The sequence below is a fragment of the Mustelus asterias genome, chromosome 10, assembly GCF_964213995.1.
Source record: "Mustelus asterias chromosome 10, sMusAst1.hap1.1, whole genome shotgun sequence".
In the NCBI taxonomy this organism is placed as follows: domain Eukaryota; kingdom Metazoa; phylum Chordata; class Chondrichthyes; order Carcharhiniformes; family Triakidae; genus Mustelus; species Mustelus asterias.
Genome location: NC_135810.1, coordinates 120,765,521 through 120,785,354, shown reverse-complemented (window position 1 = coordinate 120,785,354; position 19,834 = coordinate 120,765,521). Strand labels below are relative to the sequence as shown.

Sequence of the window (19,834 nt, the reverse complement as noted above, 5' to 3'; positions counted from 1 at the left end):
TTCATTGGCACCCTGCCCTCTCCATTTACAAAGCTAAGAGAGACACCCTCTGTGTGGAATAAGGAAGCTGGAACCCCCACAGCCACCCCACCCAGCCCCACTCCTTTGAGTCGGCTCAAAACCATAGAATCCCGACAGTGCAGGAGACCATCCGGCCCATTGAGTCTGCACCGACAACAATCCCACCCAAACCCTATCCCCGTAGCCCCACACATTTACCCTGCTAATCCCCCTGACACTAAGTATCAATTTACCATGAATAATCCACCTAACCTTCACAGCATTGGAGTGTGGGACCCACGCAGACATAGGGAGAATGTGCAAACTTCATACAGTCAGTTACCCAAGCCGGGGGAATTGAACCCGGGTCCTTGGCGCTGTGAGACAGCGGTGCCAACCACTGTGCCGCCGTGCCGCTCTCCTCATGATGCCCTATGTAATGATGCTGTTGGACACACATCCGTAAATATTCTCTCCCTCCACCACCAGGGCAAAGTGGCAGCAGAGTGTCCCACCTGCAAGATGCACTTCAGTAACTCAGCAAGGTTTCTTTGACAACACCTTCCAACTCTGTGGTCTATGGGAAGCATGGCCTGCTGAAAATTCTCCTCCAAGCTAATTGGAACAGATATCACTGTACTTTCATTGTCACTGGGCCGTAGAAATAGGAGCAGGAGTAGGCCACTCGGCCCCTCAAGCCTGGTCTACCATCCACTAAGATTATACTTGATCTGATCTTGGCCTCAACCTTATGGTTCCCCATAACCTTTGACTCTTCTTTCATTCAAAAATCTGTCCAACTCACTCTTGACTATATTCAATGAGTTGGCTTCCACAGCTGTCCAGGGTAGAGAATTCCAAAGGTTCACAACCAAAGAAATTTCACCTCACTCCCCTCTTTAAATGGGTGATCCCTTATTTCTAAACTGTGCTCCTAGTTCTAGGTTCCCCCCAAGTTTGTTTTTATTCATTCGTGGGACATGGGTGTCACTGGCTAGCCAAATTTTATTGCCCATCCCTAGTTGTCCTTAGAGGGCAGTTGAGAGTCAACCACATTGCTGTGGCTCTGGAGTCACATGTAGACCAGACCGGGTAAGGACAGCAGATTTCCTTCCCTAAAGGACATTAGTGAACCAGATGGGTTTTTCCGACATCTGACAATGGTTTTCTGGTCATCAATAGATTCTTAATTCCAGATATTTTTAAATCAAATTCAAATTCCACCATCTGCCGTGGTGGGATTCAAATCCGAGACCCCGGAACATTAGCTGAGTTTCTGGATTAATAGCTGAGTGATAATACCATGAGGCCATTGCCGAGGATGCAGAAACATCCTCTCAGCATTCGCCCTCTCAGGGCCCCTCTGTATCTTATATGTTTCAGTAAGATCACGTCTCAATCTTCTCGACTCCAATAAGTATAGATAAGCTCAACCAGCTCAACATTTTCTCATAAGACAAACTCTTCATCCCGGGAATCAAGCTAAATCCCAGAAGACCCGACCTAACAGCACTTTGGGAGTGCCTTCACCATCCCGACTGCAGCAGCTCAAGAAGAAGGTCCACTATCCCCTCCTCAAATGCAGCCAGGGCAATGATCGTCCAGAACCTGTACTGGTACCACTGTGCCAACAAAAGAGATGGGGACAGAGAGGGTTTATGGCACTTAGTAGTGCCCAGGACAAGGGGAGCACTCCCTTGCTATTCTTTGAATTGTATCTTGGACTTTCAAACCCCTGAAGACAGGGTCTCAGTTGATTATCTCATTCAAAAGGCGGTACTTCCGACAGTTTAGCATTCCCTCAGTACTGTGTTGGGAGTGTCAAGAAACTAGCCATTCATTTTAATCCCATTTTCTAGCATCCGTAGCCTTGAGGTTCCAGCTCTTCAGATACAGATCCTTCTGTAATGATACATGTGGAGAACATGCCCCTGTCTACATCAATGGGGGAGAAGTAGAAATGGTCAAGCACTTCAGGTTTTTAGGTGTTCAGATCACCAACAACCTGTCCTGGTCCCCCCATGCCGACACTATAGTTAAGAAAGCCCACCAACATCTCTACTTTCTCAGAAGACTAAGGAAATTTGGCATGTCAGCTGCGACTCTCACCAACTTTTACAGATGCACCATAGAAAGCATTCTTTCTGGGTGTATCACAGCTTGGTATGGCTCCTGCTCTGCCCAAGACCGCAAGGAACTTCAAAGGGTCGTGAATGTAGCCCAATCCATCACGCAAACCAGCCTCCCATCCATTGACTCTGTCAACACTTCCCGTGCCTCGGAAAAGCAGCCAGCATAATCAACCCCACGCACCCCGGACATTCTCTCTTCCACCTTCTTCTGTCGGGAAAAAGATACAAAAGTCGGAGGCCACATACCAACCAACTCAAGAACAGCTTCTTCCCTGCTGCCATCAGACTTTTGAATGGACCTACCTCGCACTAAGTTGATCTTTCTCTACACCCTAGCTATGACTGTAACACCACATTCTGCACTCTCTCCTTTCCTTCTCTATGAATGGTATGCTTTGTATAACGCGCAAGAAACAATACTTTTCACTGTATGTTAATACATGTGACAATAATAAATCAAATCAAATCAAAGATCTAGGTTCCTTTTAAATGAGTTGAGCATTTGTTCCTCAACCTCCAACTTAGGCAGTGAGTTCCATACACTCCCACCCTCTGGGTGAAAGTGCTTTTCCTCATGTCCCCTCTAATCCTTCTACCAATCACCTTAAATCTGTGCCCCCCCCCCCCCCCCCTTACCCCACCCCTGGTAATTGAGCCCATCACGAGGAGAAACACGTCTTGTCTACTCTGTCTAGGCCTCTGAATTAAGTCACCTCTTCGCCTCCTCTGTTCTAAGGGAAACAACCCCAGCCTATCCAATCTCCCCTCATAGCTGCAAATTTCAAGCTCTGGCAACATTCTTAGAAAAGCAAATTACTGCGGATGCTGAAAACTGAAACAAAAACAGAAAATGCTGTTTTTGCAGATCTGACAGCGTCTGTGGAGAGAGAATAGAGCCAACGTTTCGAGTCTGGCTGACCCTTCATCAGGGCTCTTTCTTATTAATTTTCTTTACACTCTCTCCAGAGTAATTATGTCCTTCCTGTAATGTGGTGACCAGAACTATACACAAAACTCCAGCAGTGGCCTATAACCAGCATTTCATACAGTTCCAGCATTACATCCCTGCTTTTGTATTCAACACCTTGCCCAATAAAGGAAAGCATTCCATATGCTTTCTTGACCACCTTGTCTACCTGACTTGCCACCTTAAAGGACCTGCGGACACACACTCCAAGCTCTCTCACTTCCTCAACCCCTCTCAATATCTTCCTGTTTTGTTTTGTTTGCCTTCCCCAAATGCATTAATTCACATTTTTCCAGATTAAATTCCATTTTCCACATCTCTGTCCATTCAGCCAAATAGAAATCTCACAACACCAGGCTAAAGTCCAACAGGTTTATTTGGTAGCACAAGCCACAAGCTTTCAGAGCACTGCCCCTTCATCAGGTGAGTGGGAGTTGTGTTCACAAACAGGGCATGCAAAGACACAAACTCAATTTACAAAATAATGGTTGGAATGCGAGTCTTTACAGGTAATCAATTAGGTTGATTGGCCATGCTAAAATTGCCCCTTAGTGTCCTGCGATGCATAGGTTAGAGGGATTAGTGGGCAAAATATGTATGGATATGGGGGTAGGGCCTGAGTGGGATTGTGGTCGGTGCAGACTCGATGGGCCGAATGGCCTCTTTCTGTACTGTAGGGTTTCTATGATTTCTATGATCAAGTCTTAAAGGTACAGACAGTGTGAGTGGAGAGAGGGTTAAACACAGGTTAAAGAGATGTGTATTGTCTCCAGACAGGACAGTTAAATAATTGATTACCTGTATAAAGACTCGCATTCCAACCATTATTTTGTAAATTGAGTTTGTGTCTTTATATGCCCTGTTTGTGAACAGAACTCCCACTCACCTGATGAAGGGGCAGTGCTCTGAAAGCTTGTGGCTTGTGCTACCAAATAAACCTGTTGGACTTTAACCTGGTGTTGTGAGACTTCTTATTGTGCTTACTCCAGTCCAACGCCGGCATCTCCACATCATTCAGCCAAACCCATTGCAATCATTCTGGAGTCGACAGCTATCCTCTTCACTACCAACTTCAAGGCCAATTTTTGTGTCATCTGCAAATTTCCCAATCACTCCAGCCACATTTCAGTTTAAATCATTAATATACACAGCCAATAGCAAGGGTGCCAAAACTGAGCCCTGTGTAACACCACTGGAAACCATTTTCCATTCCCAAGAACATCCATTGACCATTACCCTTTGTTTCCTGTCACTGGGCCAATTTTGGATCCAACCTGCCACCTTCCCCTGTATCGCATGAGATCTTACTTTTATAACCAGTCTGTCATGTGGGACCTTGTCAGATAGCTTGCTGAAATCCATGTGGATAACATCCACTGCACTACCCTTATCAATCCCCCTGTTACTTCCTCAAAAGTTTCTATGAAGTTAGTAAGACACAACCTTACCCTAACAAAACCATGCTGACTATCCCTGTATCAAACTGTGCCTATCTTAGTGATGGTTTATCCTGTCTCTCAGAATTGTTTCCAATAATTTACCCACCACTAAAGACAGACTGATCGGTCTATAGTTTTCTGGCCAATCCCTCGCACCCTTTGTAAATAATGGTGTCATTCGTAGACCTTCAATCCTCGGTGCCTCACCTGTATCGAATGAGAATTGGAAAATGATTCTTACAGCATTCATTATTTTTCCCTGGCTTCCTTCAGCATAGCATCCCTGCAGTGCAGAAAGAGGCCATTCGGCCCATTGAGTCTGCACCGACAACAATCCCACCCAGGCCCTATCCCCTGAATACCACATATTTACCCTGCTAATCCCCCTGACACTAAGGGGCAATTTAGCATGGCCAATCCACCTAACCTGCACATCTTTAGATTGTGGGAGGCAGCCAGAGCACCTGGAGGAAACCCACGCAGACACGTGGAGAATGTGCAAACTCCACACAGACACAGTAAGAAGTCTCACAACACGGGGTTAAAGTCCAACAGGTTTATTTGGAATCATGAGCTTTCGGAGCGCTGCTCCTTCATTAGGTGAGTGAGGGCATGTAAATTCCAGTAGGCAGCCTGCGCGCTGCTACCCCCATTGAGTGGGTTCATTAAGATCATTCCACTGTGCTGCTCTGAACTCAGGGAGAACGAGGGTGAATGCATTTGAGTGTAGACAACCTACCGGATCCCACTTTATTTGCTCAATGACCCTATTGGGTCCTGACATGTTGCGTAATAAAGCTAACATTACAGCAACAATGTATTACTACAAAGAACCATCAGGTGCTGATACAGACCTTCCTGCTTCGAGTTAATTGTTCCCCTATCCCTCTGTGTTGACATCAACTTGACCCTGGTTAGTAAATGAGCTGCTAAGGTGCTGTGGAGACACTACAGCACCTGGCCAAGGTGAGGTTCTACATCACAACAGTGACTACATTTCAAAAGATACTTCTTTGGCTGTAAAGGATTTTTAGATGTCTGATTGTTGTGAAAAGCATGAGGTAAATGTAATTTTGTAAACAACACCTACGGGCGGCACGGTGGCACAGTGGTTAGCACCGCTGCCTCACAGCACCAGGGACCCGGGTTCGATTCCCGGCTTGGGTGACTGTCTGTGTGGAGTTTGCACATTCTCCTCGTGTCTGCATGGGTTTCCTCCGGGTGCTCCGGTTTCCTCCCACAGTCCGAAAGATGTGCTTGGCTCAGTGCATTGACCGTACTAAATTCTCCCTCAGTGTATCCGAACACGCGCCAGAGTGTGGCGACTAGGGGATTTTCACAGTAACTTCATTGCAGTGTTAATGTAAGCCTACTTGTGACAATAATAAATAAATAAATTTTAAAAACCTAATCCCACCACCTTCTGACTGCTGAGTAAGAATGTTACCACGGAGTCACCCTGACTCGGTAATAGATAAGGATGGTGACTTACTCTGACTGGAAAGTGCTGCCTGTAAGAGTGATGGAAGCAGATTTATTAGCAACTTGCAAAGAGAAATTGGATAAATACCAGAAGGAGGGAAAATTTGCAGGGCTTTGGGGCAAGAGCAGAGGGAAAGTGGATATTTCTTTCAAAAACATCATGGGAGGAATGGCCTCTTCCTGTGCTGTAAGATGCGATGGCGATGATTCTCGGAACAATCCGAGACATAAAACAAAGAAAATAAATGGTGACATGTTCCAAAATGAATTGCAACATGGTGCCACCATTTTAGCTCAATACCTTTTCACTCTACTCCTTCTTTCTTTTCAAGACACAATTTACTACTTTGAGGTTGATTGGCCATGCTAAAAAATTGCCCCTTAGTGTCCTGAGATGTGTAGGTTAGAGGGATTAGTGGGTAAAATATGTAGGGATATGGGGGTAGGGCCTGGGTGGGATTGTGGTCGGTGCAGACTCGATGGGCCGAATGGCCTCTTTCTGTGGTTTCTATAACTTAAGATCTAGGAGCAGGAGTGGCCATTCAGCCCCTGAGTCTGCTCTGCCATTCCATACGGTCATGGCTGATCTCATCTCGGCCTCAAATCCACTTTTTACCCGTTCTCCATAACACTTCAACCCCGTTATATCTGTCTCCTCCTTAAATTTACTCAATGTCCCGGCATCCACTGCGCTCTGGGGTAGCGAATTCCACAGATTCACCACCCTTTGAGAGAAATAATTTTTCCTCATCTCTGTTTTAAATTTGCTAACCCTTTTCCTAAAACTATGGCCTCTAGATTGCCCCACAAGGGGAAACATCCGCTCTGCATCGACCGCTTTAGCATCTTACAAACCTCAATTTGATCCCTTCTCATTCTTCTAAACTCTGCAGAGTATCAGCCTAAACTGTCCAATCTCTCTTCATAAGACAAACCCCTCATCTCTGGAATCAGTCCAGTGAACCTCCTCTGAACTGCCTCCAATGCTACATCACTGCTCAAGTAAGGGAACCAAAACTGTACCCAATACTCCAGGTGTAATCTCACTAATGTCTTGTATATTGCAGCAACATTTTGTCACCTTTATATTCTATTCCCTTAGCTATAAATGCTATGACTGGTTGGTGAAACAGCACCCTATCTGCTGAAGGATGAACAAGTGTCAGCAGATTGCTGAAAAATGGACATAACCAAGTCCCAAACCCATCCTCAGTCAATATCCACATACACACACTGGCCGGAATTCCCTAACCTTGCCCACGGATCTAATTATCCGTTCCCGCTGCTATCAGTGGTAGAGGGGTGAGCGAGACCGGAGAATTCCAGCCACTGTACCAGTGATGCCTGTTCAGGGATAAGGGTGTGATGCATTACAGAATCGTGCAATGCACCATTGAATGGGTGCAGCACAGAAGGAGGCCATTCAGCCCCTTGTGTCTGTGTGGGCTCTCTGCAAGTTGCCAATCCTCCCTGAAGTCGATTGAAGATGAACAGGAGGAGATGGTGTCATTGTGGTCTAGTAATCCAGGCTGATGCTTCAGGGATAAAATCAGACCCTGCTGGGAAACTGAACCGTTTTGGCAGCGTCTCATAGAAATCATAGAACCTCGACAGTGCAGAAGGAGGCCATTCGGCCCATCGAGCCTGCACCAACAACAATCCCACCCAGGCCCTATCCCTGTAGCCCCATGTATTTATCCTGCTAATCCCCCTGACACGAAGGGCCAATTTATCTTGGCCAATGAACCTAACTCGCACACCTTTGGACTGTGGGAGGAAACCGGAGCACCCGGAGGAAACCCATGCAAACACGGGAGAATGTACAGACTCCGCACAGACAGCGACCCGAGGCAGAAATCGAACCCGGGTCCCTGGCACTGTGAAGCAGCAGTGCTAGGCACTGTGAAGCAGCAGTGCTAACCACTGTGCCACCGTGCCACCCTGTGGAGAGAAACAGAGTTCACATTCTGAGCCCCGTATGGAGAGTCTTTTGGTCTCAACTCTGCATCTCTCGCCACAGATGCTGCCGGATTGGCTGGTTTTTCCAGCATTTTCTGTTTTCATTTCAGATTTCCAGTTTTTTGCTTCTATTTTCATATGGCTATGTGGGCCATGGGTTCAAACCCCACTGTGGCAGCTTGGTTGAATTCAAATTTGATTAACAAAATCTGGAATTGAAAACTAGTCTCAGTAATGGTGACCACGAAACTATCATCGATCGTCGGAAAAACCCATCTGGTTCACTAATGTCCTTTAGGGAAGGAAATCTGCCATCCTTACCTGGTCTGGCCTACATGTGACTCCAGAGCCACAGCAATGTGGCTGATTAACTGCCCACTGAAATGGCTGAGCGAGACACTCAGTTTAAGTGTAAGGAATGCTGACCTTGCCAGTGGCACCCACATCCCATGAAAGAATTTTAAAATTCTGCAGGGCACTGCTACAGCAGGGGGAAAATCATCAGGCATCAAACAAAATTGTTTCATTTCTCATTTTCTCTGCTTTATTAGTCATAAAGTTATTGGAGTTTATGAACACAAGAACTAGGGATAGGAATAGACCCTTCGAGCCTGCTCCGCCATTCAGTGCGATCATGGCTGATTTTGGGCTTAAACTACACTTTCCTGCCCATTCCCAATTTCCTTTGGTTCCCTGAGGGAACAAAAATCTATCCCAGCCTTGAATATATTCAACAATGGAGCATCCACAACCCAGAGAATTCCAAAGATTCACAACCCTTTGAATGGAGCTGATCTTTCTCTACACCCTAGCTATGACTGTCACACTAATTCTGCACTCTCGCCTTTCCTTCTCTATGAACGGTATGCTTTGTCTGTATAGTGCGCAAGAAATAATACTTTTCACTGTATGTTAATACATGTGACAATAATAAATCAAATCAAAAAGTAATCTCACCTCATCTCAGTCCTAAATGATTCGTCCCTCATTCTGAGACTGTGCCCATCCCACCATCCGTGGTTTAGACTCCGCGATCAGCAGAAACAATCTCTCAGTGTTTATCTTAACAACCCCTTTCAAAATCTTGTACGTTTCAATCAGATCGCCTCTCATTCAAATTCAGAGAAATTAGACCCAATTTTCAGCCTTTCGTCAAGTGACAACCCCATCTTCCCAGGGGCCATTGGCAAGGTGGCACAGTGGTTAGCACTGCTGCCTCACAGCGCCAGGGACCCGCGTTCGATTCCCGGCTTGGGTCACTGTCTGTGTGGAGTCTGCACATTCTCCCCGTGTCTGCGTGAGTTTCCTCCGGGTGCTCTGGTTTCTTCCCACAATCCAAAAGACGTGCTGGTTAGGAGCATTGGCCATGCTAAATTCTCCCTCAATGTACCCGAACAGGCGCCGGAGTGTGGCCACTAGGGTATTTTTACAGTAACTTCATTGCAGTGTTAATGTAAGCCTACTTGTGACACTAATAAATAAAGTTTAAAACAATCTAGTGAACCTTCACTGTACCATCTCCAATGCAGGCATATATTTTCTTAAATGTGGAGACCAAAACTGCACACAGTATTCCATATGTGGTCTCAACAAAACCCTGTACAACCCGAGCAAAGGCTCTTTATTCCTGTACTCCAATCCCTTTCCAATAAAAGCCAACATGCCATTTGCCTCCCCAATTGCTTGCTGTACCTGCATGGTAACCTTTTGCATTCCTTGTACAAACACACCCAACTCACTTTAAACATTAATTTGCTCTCTTTTTTAAAACTATTCAGCTCTTCTTTCAACTAAAATGAATAACATCACAATTCCCTACATTATACTTCATCTGCCATCTTGTTGTCCATTCACTTAACCAGCCTGTGTCCTCCCCACAGCTTACCTTCCCACCTAGCATGGTTTCATCAGCAAACTCAGATACATCATTCTTCGACTATTCATCTAAGTCATTAATATAGATTGTAAATAGCTGAGGCTCAGTACTGATCCTTGTGGCACTCTGCTATTCATTACCTGCCAGCTTGATAAATGCTTCCTGTCTGTTAACCAATCCCCAATCCATTACTTCCAACTCCATGCACACTCATGTTGCCTATTATTTATTTATTAGTGTCACAGGTCGGCTTACATTAACACTGCAATGACGTTACTGTGGAAATCCCCTAGTCGCCACACTCCAGCGCCTGTTCGGGTACACAGAGGGAATTTAGCACGGCCAATGCACCTAACCAGCACATCTTTCGGACTGTGGGAGGAAACCGGAGCACCCGGAGGAAACCCACGTAGACACGGGGAGAATGTGCAAACTCCACACAGACAGTGACCCAAGTCAGGAATTGAACCTGGGTCCCTGGAGCTGTGAGGCAACAGTGTCAACCACTGTGCCACCGCGCCGCCAGGTACAGTGGCACAGTGGTTAGCACTGCTGCCTCACAACCCCAGGTACACTAAGGGAGAATTTAACATGGCCAATGCACCTAACCAGTATGTCTTTCGGACTGTGGGAGGAAACCAGAACACCCGGAGGAAACCCACGCAGACAAGGGGAGAACGTGCAAACTTCGCACAGACAGTGACCCAAGCCGGGAATTGAATCTGGGTCCCTGGCGCTGTGAGGCAGCAGTGCTAACCACTGTGCCACTGCTGTGTGGTAGCTTATCAAAAGCCTTTTGGAAAGCCACGTTCCTCATCATCTAGCTTCCTAGTTACATCCTCAAACAAACTCCAATAATTCATTCAACAGGAACTCCCTTTTGTAAAATCAAGATGAATCAAATTGGGTAACAAAGCTGTATAAGACTTTGGGAGTATCGTGTATAATTCTGGTCACCATGCTACCGGAAGGATGTTGATGCATTGGAAAGGGTGCAGAAGAGATTTACCAGGATGTTGCCTGGTTTGGAGGATATGGACGATGAAGAAAGGATGAACAAACCTGGATTGTTTTCATTGGAGCGTCGGAGGATGAGGGGGGATCTGATAGAGGTTTACACGATTATCATAGGCTTGGATAGAGTGGATAGTCAGAATCTTTTTCCCAGGGTCAAAGGGTCAATTACTCAGGGTCATAGATCAGCCCATAGATCAGCTCAATAAGATCAGCCATGATCTTATTGAATGGCGGAGCAGGCTCGAGGGGCCAGATGGCCTACTCCTGCTCCTAGTTCTTATGTTTTTATGTTCTTATAGGTTGAAAGTGAGGGGGACAAGTTTAAAAGAGATGTAAGGGGCAAGTTTTTCACACACAGAGGGTGGTGAAAGCCTGGAACGTGCTTTTGGAAGCAGATTCTATAACAATGTTCAAGAGGCATCTGGATAGATACATGAATAGGCCGGGTATAGAGGGATATGGACCATATAGAGACAAGAAAATATTAGATTAGAGAGGCATCTGTGTCAGCACAGACGTGGTGGGCTGAAGGGCCTGTTCTTGTGCAGTACTGTTCTTTGTTCTAAAAGAGCCTGTGCCATTTCCAATTGGCCATGGGAAAGTATTAGGATTGACCAATGGCAGGCATGTAGGGGTGGTAAGCTGCGGGGGTTGCGGGAGAGCACGGGGGAGAGGCTGAGGAATTATATGATGCAAACTCCAGGAATGTACCCAGCCAGAGTTGGCAACCCTACAATATATAGGATGTTCTGGAGTCTCTATGTTGAATTGGGTTGAGTAAATTGTCACAAGAAGACAATGAAAATATCAATACAAAAGGAGGTTTATTATGGGGGAAGGCTGAAAGTAGGCCACATGGGAGGGAAGAGGAAACATTGTCTGAAAAGCTATAATAGTGAGATAATACAATCAGGCTAATTCCTGCCCAGCGAGATGTGAATTACGAATCAAATGTGATTAGCCCCAAGGTACTGATGATTCTAATTGTGCAGGCAAACCTGCAAACTCATTAGCTTACTTAACGATGTGAAAAGTACCATGTCCTTTACGAAAATGCGAAGGTTTGTGTATTGCTGAGCTGCTGGTCCCCATCAGATGAAATACTTGCCATTGACGAATACTGAGGGTTACAGACAAAAGAAAGGATTGGGCTGTGCTTTGTTGGTTTGATGGAAGCTTTGTTGCTTACGTTTTGTCCAATATTTTATCAGCATTGAGGACAAAAGCAAGGAAGTCATTGTGGCAGCTCGATATTCATCACTCGCTGGGGCCTCAGCTGGAGTATCATGTCCAATCCTGAGCACCAGAATTTAGGAAGGCTCTCAAGGCCTGAGGGGAGAAAAGGCCTCAGAGAGGCTGCAAGAGGAGGTTTGCTGACAGTCGGAATGAGGGCCTTGAGTTATGTGAAGAAGTTTGAAAGACTCTGATTGCTGTCTTCACAGTAAGGAGTCTCACAACACCAGGTTAAAGTCCAACAGGTTTATTAAAGTCCAACAGGTCCAAGCTGTCTTCACAGCAGAGAGGGCTAAGGAGAGATTTAATGGAGGCATGAAAATGATTGGATGTTTTGATTGTGTGGATAAGAATAATTGTTTCCAATTGCAAGAGGGTCAGTAACAAAGAGCGGAGTTTCCCCCATTCTGAGACTAAGTTAGCGGCTCTGATGTAGCCTGCCTGGCTGACCAGAATGGCAGGATCCCAATCTCGTGCCAGATTGTGCACTTGAAACCTTTTGGGCGGCAATGTGGCACAGTGGTTAGCACTGCTGCCTCACAGCAAGAAGTTTAACAACACCAGGTTAAAGTCCAACAGGTTTATTTGGTAGCAAAAGCCACACAAGCTTTCGAGCCTCGAAAGCTTGTGTGGCTTTTGCTACCAAATAAACCTGTTGGACTTTAACCTGGTGTTGTTAAACTTCTTACTGTGTTTACCCCAGTCCAACGCCGGCATCTCCACATCATGACTACCATAGCCTCACAGCGCCAGGGACCCCGGTTCGATTCCGGCCTCGGGTCACTGTCTTAGTGGAGTTTTCACTTTCTCCCCACATCTGCGTGGCTTTCCTCCGGGTGCTCCGGTTTCCACCCACAGTTCAAAGGTGTGCGGGTTAGGTGGATTGGTCATGCTAAATTGCCCCTTAGTGTCAGGTAGATTAGCAGGGTAAATTTGTGGGTTAGGGGAATGGGGCCTGGGTGGAATTGTTTTTGGTGCAGGCTAGAAGGGCCGAATAGCCTCTTTCTGCACTTTCTGCATAGTAGGGATTCTATGATTCTAACCTCATTAATTATGCACAACTCCCCTGGTGGGCTGATAGCGGATTGGTCTGCCCACCATCAGCTGGCGGGCTCAAAGATCCCGGCACCATATATACACACCAGCCCAGCATGTTCATACCACTCTCTCCAACCGCCTGTCTTCACCAGACCACACAGGGTGTCAGCAAACCAGAGGGGAAAGGCTAGGAACCTCAAGAAGCCTATTCCTCAATTCAAGCACCCTCGCCCTGAGACACCATCTGCGAGACGCTCTTGCCCCACCTGGACCTCTACCCACCACACCTGGGGTCTTCATCCATCCCCTTCCAGTAAACAACGTGGTGTCCCCTTGATCTCCCCCCCCCAACCACTATGCCCTTGGCTCCTGCCAGATTCTCCAATCCCATTCGCCACCAAACCTGCAGAAGGGGAGAATTCTGCCCCAAAGGACACAAATTAAGCTAATTGACCATAGCTCCAGAAGGGGATGAGGAGAACTGACCTGCAATAAACTGTGATGTGGAATGCTCTGTCTGAAAGGAGGTGGAAGCAGATTCTGTGGCAACTTTCAAACTGGAATTGGATACATACGGGGCAGGGTTACCGGGAGAGAGCAGGGGGAGTGAGTCTAATTGGACAGCTCTTTCAAAGTGGTAGCACAGGCGTGATGGGCCAAATGGCCTTGCTCTGTGTTTCTAAATTCTATGCTCCATTATACACAGAATTTACAGATGAATCAGACCATTCGACCCAAGTGGTTGATGCTGGGTTTTTTTTTACTCATGGCATATGGGCACCTCTGGCTGGGGCAACATCTAGTGCCCATTCTTCAGGGCAAGTCAACCACATTGCTGTGGCTCTGGAGTCACATCTAGGCCAGGCCGGGTAAGGATGGCTGATTTCCTTCCCTAAAGGAGATTAGTAAACCAGATGGATTTTTCCGACAATCAACAATGGTTTCAGTCATCAGTAGACGTTTAACTCCACATTTCTCTTGAATTCAAATTTTCACAATCTCCCGTGCCAGGATTCGAACCCAGGTCCGCAGAGCATTAGCCTGGGTCTCTGGATTACTAGCACAGTGACAATGCTAGTCATAATCATAATCCTCTCACTCCATTTATGTCATCTCGACCTTTTACCCTTCCTTGCTTTTTTAAAATTTTCATAGAATCACAGAATCCCTACAGTGCAGGCGGCCATTCGGTCCATCGAGTCTACACCGACAACAATCCCACCAATTTTGACCCACTTTCATATCTGATTAATTTCCCCCAAACCCATTTGAGATGTTGCTAATGCAAGGCTCTCTTTTCTTTAAGATACTGATTCAAAGGGTAAAAATTGATCCATAGAATCTCTACAGTGCAGAAGGAGATCATTTGGCCCATCGAGTCTGCACCGACCACAATCCCACTAGGCCCTATCCCCATAACCCCTCATATTTACCCTGATAATCCCCCTGACACTAAGGGGCAATTTAGCATGGCCAATCAACCTAACCCGCACATCTTTCAGAGTGTGGGAGGAAACTGGAGCACCCGGAGGAAACCCACGTAGACATGGGGAGAACGTGCAGTCTCCACACAGACAGCGACCCAAGCCAGGAACTGAACCTGGGTCCCTGGCGCTGTGAGGGAGCAGTGCTAACCACTGGGCCACCTTGCCGCCCATGTTGGCAATGTAAATAAGAACATATAAAATAAGAATAGGAGCAGGACATTAGGCTCCAGCCAGTCAATAAGATCACGGCTGAATTTTTAACCCAACTCCACCTTCCCACCCTATCCCCATATTGATTTCATTCCTGCCCACAACCAGAACCACTCAGATCATATTCCTCTTTTGGCATTTTATGGAAAAGGCGAATCAACCGGTTTGGCCGGATGGATTGCGATGTTCTTTCCTGGTCCTTCATGTTCTTAATCTGCCTCTGTCATTCCCGCTCCATTATTGTATCGGAAAAATGTAAATGGAAAAGGCCTGTGTTAAAATATTTGATGTGTGGAATTTGATACAAGCATGTTAAGCATTTGCGTAATGTCACTGACAGTATTAGTCAGGCACAAGCCCAGCAAGGGGCTGGGGGTCGCTGGGGTCCCACATGCAATGACCCCTCTGGGCTTAGATCCATTAAACTTTGTGCTACAATTTTTCTGTCAGTGTAAGAGTCAAAGAAAATACGAATATGGGGAAGGAGAATCTCGCATCAGAGCCTCAGGGACGAGGGTTTAATTGAGTGCAAAGCACAGTCGCACCATAAGGAAGCGTTGAATTTAATTGAGACGTTTTGTGTAAGCATTTATACATTGTACAAAATTGGCCCGTTTTCAATAAACCAAGATCAGCCTCAGGTTTTAGGTTTCTACCCAGTGGAACGGCGAGCATTTAATGCCTTATTTAATCCAAACCATTGGTGGTGGGCCTTCTATCTCAAACTGCTGTTAACCAATGGCTTGCCGGGTGATTACAGAGGGTAGTTGAGAGTGAACAATGTTGGCGTGGGTCTGTAGTTACCTATAGGCCAGGCTGAGTAAGGGCAGCAGATTTCCTTCCCTAAAGAACATGAGTCATTAAGATGAGACTTTTTTTTTGCAACATAACTTCACGGTCACTTTCTGGCTAATGGTTTCAGCTCAATGGCTGACTCTCTCTCCTCTGCACACAGAGGTTGTGGATTCAAGTCCTACTCAAACAAATTGGGCAAAAAAGTCTTGGCTGACAATTTAGCATTGTACTGTACTGAGGGAGTGCTACGCTGTCAGAGATGCCATCTTTCGAATAAGATGATAAACTGAGGCCCCATCTCCCTTAGACAGAGCCATAGATGTTTACAACGTGGAAACAGACCCTTCAGCCCAACTTGTCCATGCCGCCCAAAAGATGGACGTAAAAGATTCAGTGGCACTAAACAGCTGATGGTGGAGTGGTAATGTCACAAGACCTAATGCCACTTGACTAGAGGTCCAGGCAAATGCTCTGGGGACATGGGTTCAAATCCCACCACGGCAGCTGGCGGAATTTAAATTCAATTGATAAAAAAATCCAGTTCAGTAATGGTGACTATGAAACTGTCATTGATTGTTGCTAATAGCCTATCTGGTTCACTAATGTCCTTCAGGCTTTACCTGGTCTGGCCTACATGTGACTCCAGATCCACAGCAATGTGGTTGACTCTTAAATGCCCTCAGGGATGGGCAATAAATGCATGCCCAGCCAGCGATGCCCACATGCCATGAACAAATACAAAAAAAATCATTGCTGATCCTTATCTTAACTCAAGTCTGTGCCGTGACCATTCTATGGCACACATTCGTAAACAGGGACCCACTCTCTGCAAACTAAAGGAATATGTTCAAGCCTTGCACTTCTTTGAATTACCCCGGAACTTGGGGAGCCTATAGTTCCCCACTGCTATCTCCATGGCAATACCTCAGCCAATCAGTGTTAAATTGCCAACCAATCAGCACCCTTTTCTCCCGTAGTATAAACTGTTGTGATCGTTTGAAATTTGACATTCTTGCATTTGTCCTGATGAGTCCAAAATGAAAAGCTTCAACAACACGTCTCTCTTTTCCGTAAAATGTAACTTTTGTACCAGCAAGTGTCCACCATTCTATGATTTACTTGCCTTGGCCCATGCACCCTTAACAAAAATCGATTCACCTTGGTTTTGAAAGGTTCAGTTGACCCTCTAGCTTTTTCCAGGGGATGGGGGTTTGGGAGGGAGAGTTTTTAAATATTGTTACTTTTCCACTTCCCTTTGTACTTCCTGCCATCATGCCTTAAGTGGCACAGTGGTTAGCAGTGCTGCCTCACAGCGCCGGGGACCCGGGTTCGATTCCCGGCTTGGGTCACTGTCTGTGTGGAGTCTGCACGTTCTCCCTGTGTGTGTTTCCTCTAGGTGCTCCCATTTCTTCCCACAGTTCAAAAAACGTGCTGGTTAGGTCTATTGGCCGTACTAAATTCTTCCTCAGCGTACCCGAACAGGTGTCAGAGTATGGCGACTAGGGGATTTTCATAGTAACTTCATTGCAATGTTAATGTAAGCCCACTTGTGACACTAATAAATAAACTTTAAACTCAGGACTGGTCTCTAATTTCAAGCCAAAAGAGGAAATGCTGGAAAATCTCAGCAGGTCTGGCAGCATCTGTAAGAAGAGAAAAGAGCTGACGTTTCGAGTCCAGATGACCCTTTGTCTAATTTTAAGGGTTTGCCCCCATGCTAGAAGTAAAGGTTTGCATTTGGAAGGGGCGAAGGATATTTATAGACTAAAGGTTCACCCCCCCCCCCCCCCCCCCCCCGCAATCTCCAACAAGCGACTCTGCAAACTCTGAAAACCACGGCTTGGTGACACCAAACCATTCCTGTTCCGGACATCAGTTCATCTCCTCCAGTCACCATGGGTGGCAAGGTGACACAGTGGTTAGCACTGCTGCCTCACAGCTACAGGGACCCAGGTTCAATTCCCGGCTTGGGTCACTGTGGAGTTTGCACGTTCTCCCTGTGTCTGCTTGGTTTCCTCCGGGTGCTCCGGTTTCCTCAGTTTGAAAGATGTGCTAGTTAGATGCATTGACCCAAACAGGCACCGGAGTGCGGCACCTCGGGGAATTTCACAGTAACTTAATTGCAGTGTTAATGTAAGCCTTACTTGTGGCACTAATAAATAAACTTTCACCAGTTTCACTTACTAACTCCAAGTTTTACAATGTTAAAAATAAGTTCGCAGTTTTACAGTGTAGCTTTATGGGGAAACCTCTCTTTCAAAGGAAAGGGTCAGTGTGTGGGGAGGTTACAGCAGCAAGACCCCCCCCCCTCCCCGACGTACGCACTAAAATGCTGAATATTGGGATAGTTTACAGAGGGTTTGAACGGGGCAAGTTGCAGACAAGGGTTTGCCAAGTTGCACCTTGCTTTAAAGAACGCAGGAAGCGAGTGGCCCGGAGAGGAACCGAAACACCTTCAAAGGGTCAGCCCTCCAGACTCATTCACCCGCAACCCTCACAGCTTCAGACACCGGCCCTTCGGCCCAACAGCCCCATGCCAGCCCCCTCCCCACGCTGCGCCTAATTCCAAGTTCAGTCAAAGTTTTGACCCAGTTTTCGCCTCGCTCCAGTCCATTCCACAACTCAGAATAATGACCCCAGTGATTTATCACCGAGAAAGGGGGAGAATAATCTCCGCCAAAGGCGGAGGGTGGGGGGAATGATTTTGAAAATTTCAATTGAATTGGAAATGTTAAACCGAGAGGGAAAGGCTGAGGGTTTGCAGGTTCGATCCCACTCCGGCTTGCAAGTGTTTGGGGAGAAGGGAGTCATTCCATTGTATAATATGCATGGTACACACTTTTTATAAGCAGCACCCCCCCCCCCCCCCTCATATATCTCCTGTAATATCAGTCAGTTGAATATCGAATAAGAAATGACCTGGCAAATAACCAGGTAAAAGAGTTTGTGTGTTTTTTAAAAATACTAAAAAGAATCGATTCTGGAAAAAGTTTTAACTGTATGGAAAATAAAAGTTTCTGCTTGGAATCAGTGTGTGTTCCAGAATAAAATTCGGACTCAAGAGCTCCTATTTCTCCCTGCGTCTCTCTCTCCTTAACCCTCCAAGGTTCTTTAGGCTCCTGTGTTTAAGAAATATTTTACCCTCCACTAGTTATGGACTTTTATTTTCATTCACGGATCCAGCAACGGAAAATGCGGATTTTAACTTAACAGCGTGGAAAATACACACACACACACACACATCGCATCATCTAGGGTGCAATTCATTAAAAAATGTTACATTGAGCAGACAGAAAGTGGGCTGACTCTCCCCACACTCACTGTAAATACAGGACAGGTACAGCATTCCTCAAGTACTGTGAAACTCATATGGAAGTTGACAAATTGGGGAGCTTTGTGGGGACTGCTATGGATTCTTTACTGGGAAAAAGCGACACATCTTTAGCGGGCATGGTGAAAAAATGAGGGTTACAGACACTCAGGGAAGCAGGGATATTTTGGGGGGGAGGATATTTAATGGGACATTTCCTCACCCCATCCAGTCAGGTAATCAGGAAATTTTTTGGGGGGGAACGTTAATAGAACATTTTGCTTCCCCTTAAATTATCCCCTTCCCAAAAAATCCCTGTTTCTCTGACTATGGGGGGGGGGGGGGTGGATTTAATGGAACATTCCCCCCCACACACTCACCAGTCAGGGAAGCAGGAAATTCTGAGAGCAAATTTAATAGAGCATTAGCCCCTTCCCCACAGTCAGGGATAAAGGGAATTCTTTTTTTTGGAAGGGTGGGGGAATTTAATGGGACATTCCTCCCCCCAAGTCAGGGAAGTAGGGAATTATTTTTTGGGAGAAAATTTAATAGAACATTCCCCCCCCCTCCCCTCCAGTAGGGAAGAAGGGAATTCTTTTTTGGGAGAAATTTATTGGGACATTTTCCTTACCCCTCCAGTCAGGGGAGCAGGGGATTTTTTGGGGGGGTGAAATTTATTGGGACATTTTTCTCCTTCCCCCACTCCCCCCAGTCAGGGAATTCTTTTTTTGCAGGAAACTTAATGGAGCATTTTCCTTCCCTCCCTCTCCCCAGCAACCACTCTTACCTTCAGTTCCAGCGCTGTCCCAGTGAGCGGATCCCGGGAATGTCTGCGGATTTTCGCACAGGGAGGCACCAAGTGATTGAGCCGAAATCCAAAATTAGTCCA

The 19,834-nt window shown here is 46.2% G+C and overlaps 1 protein-coding gene across 1 annotated transcript in view; it reads right to left on the bottom strand.

The window, feature by feature from the left end:
* Window positions 1–19,834, bottom strand: part of wnt11 (wingless-type MMTV integration site family, member 11) — a 67,889-nt gene extending 48,055 nt beyond the window's left edge. The window contains exon 1 of the mRNA XM_078222577.1: window positions 19,733–19,834. The gene's annotated coding sequence lies outside the window, so the exon portion shown is untranslated. The remainder of the gene's footprint in view (window positions 1–19,732) is intronic.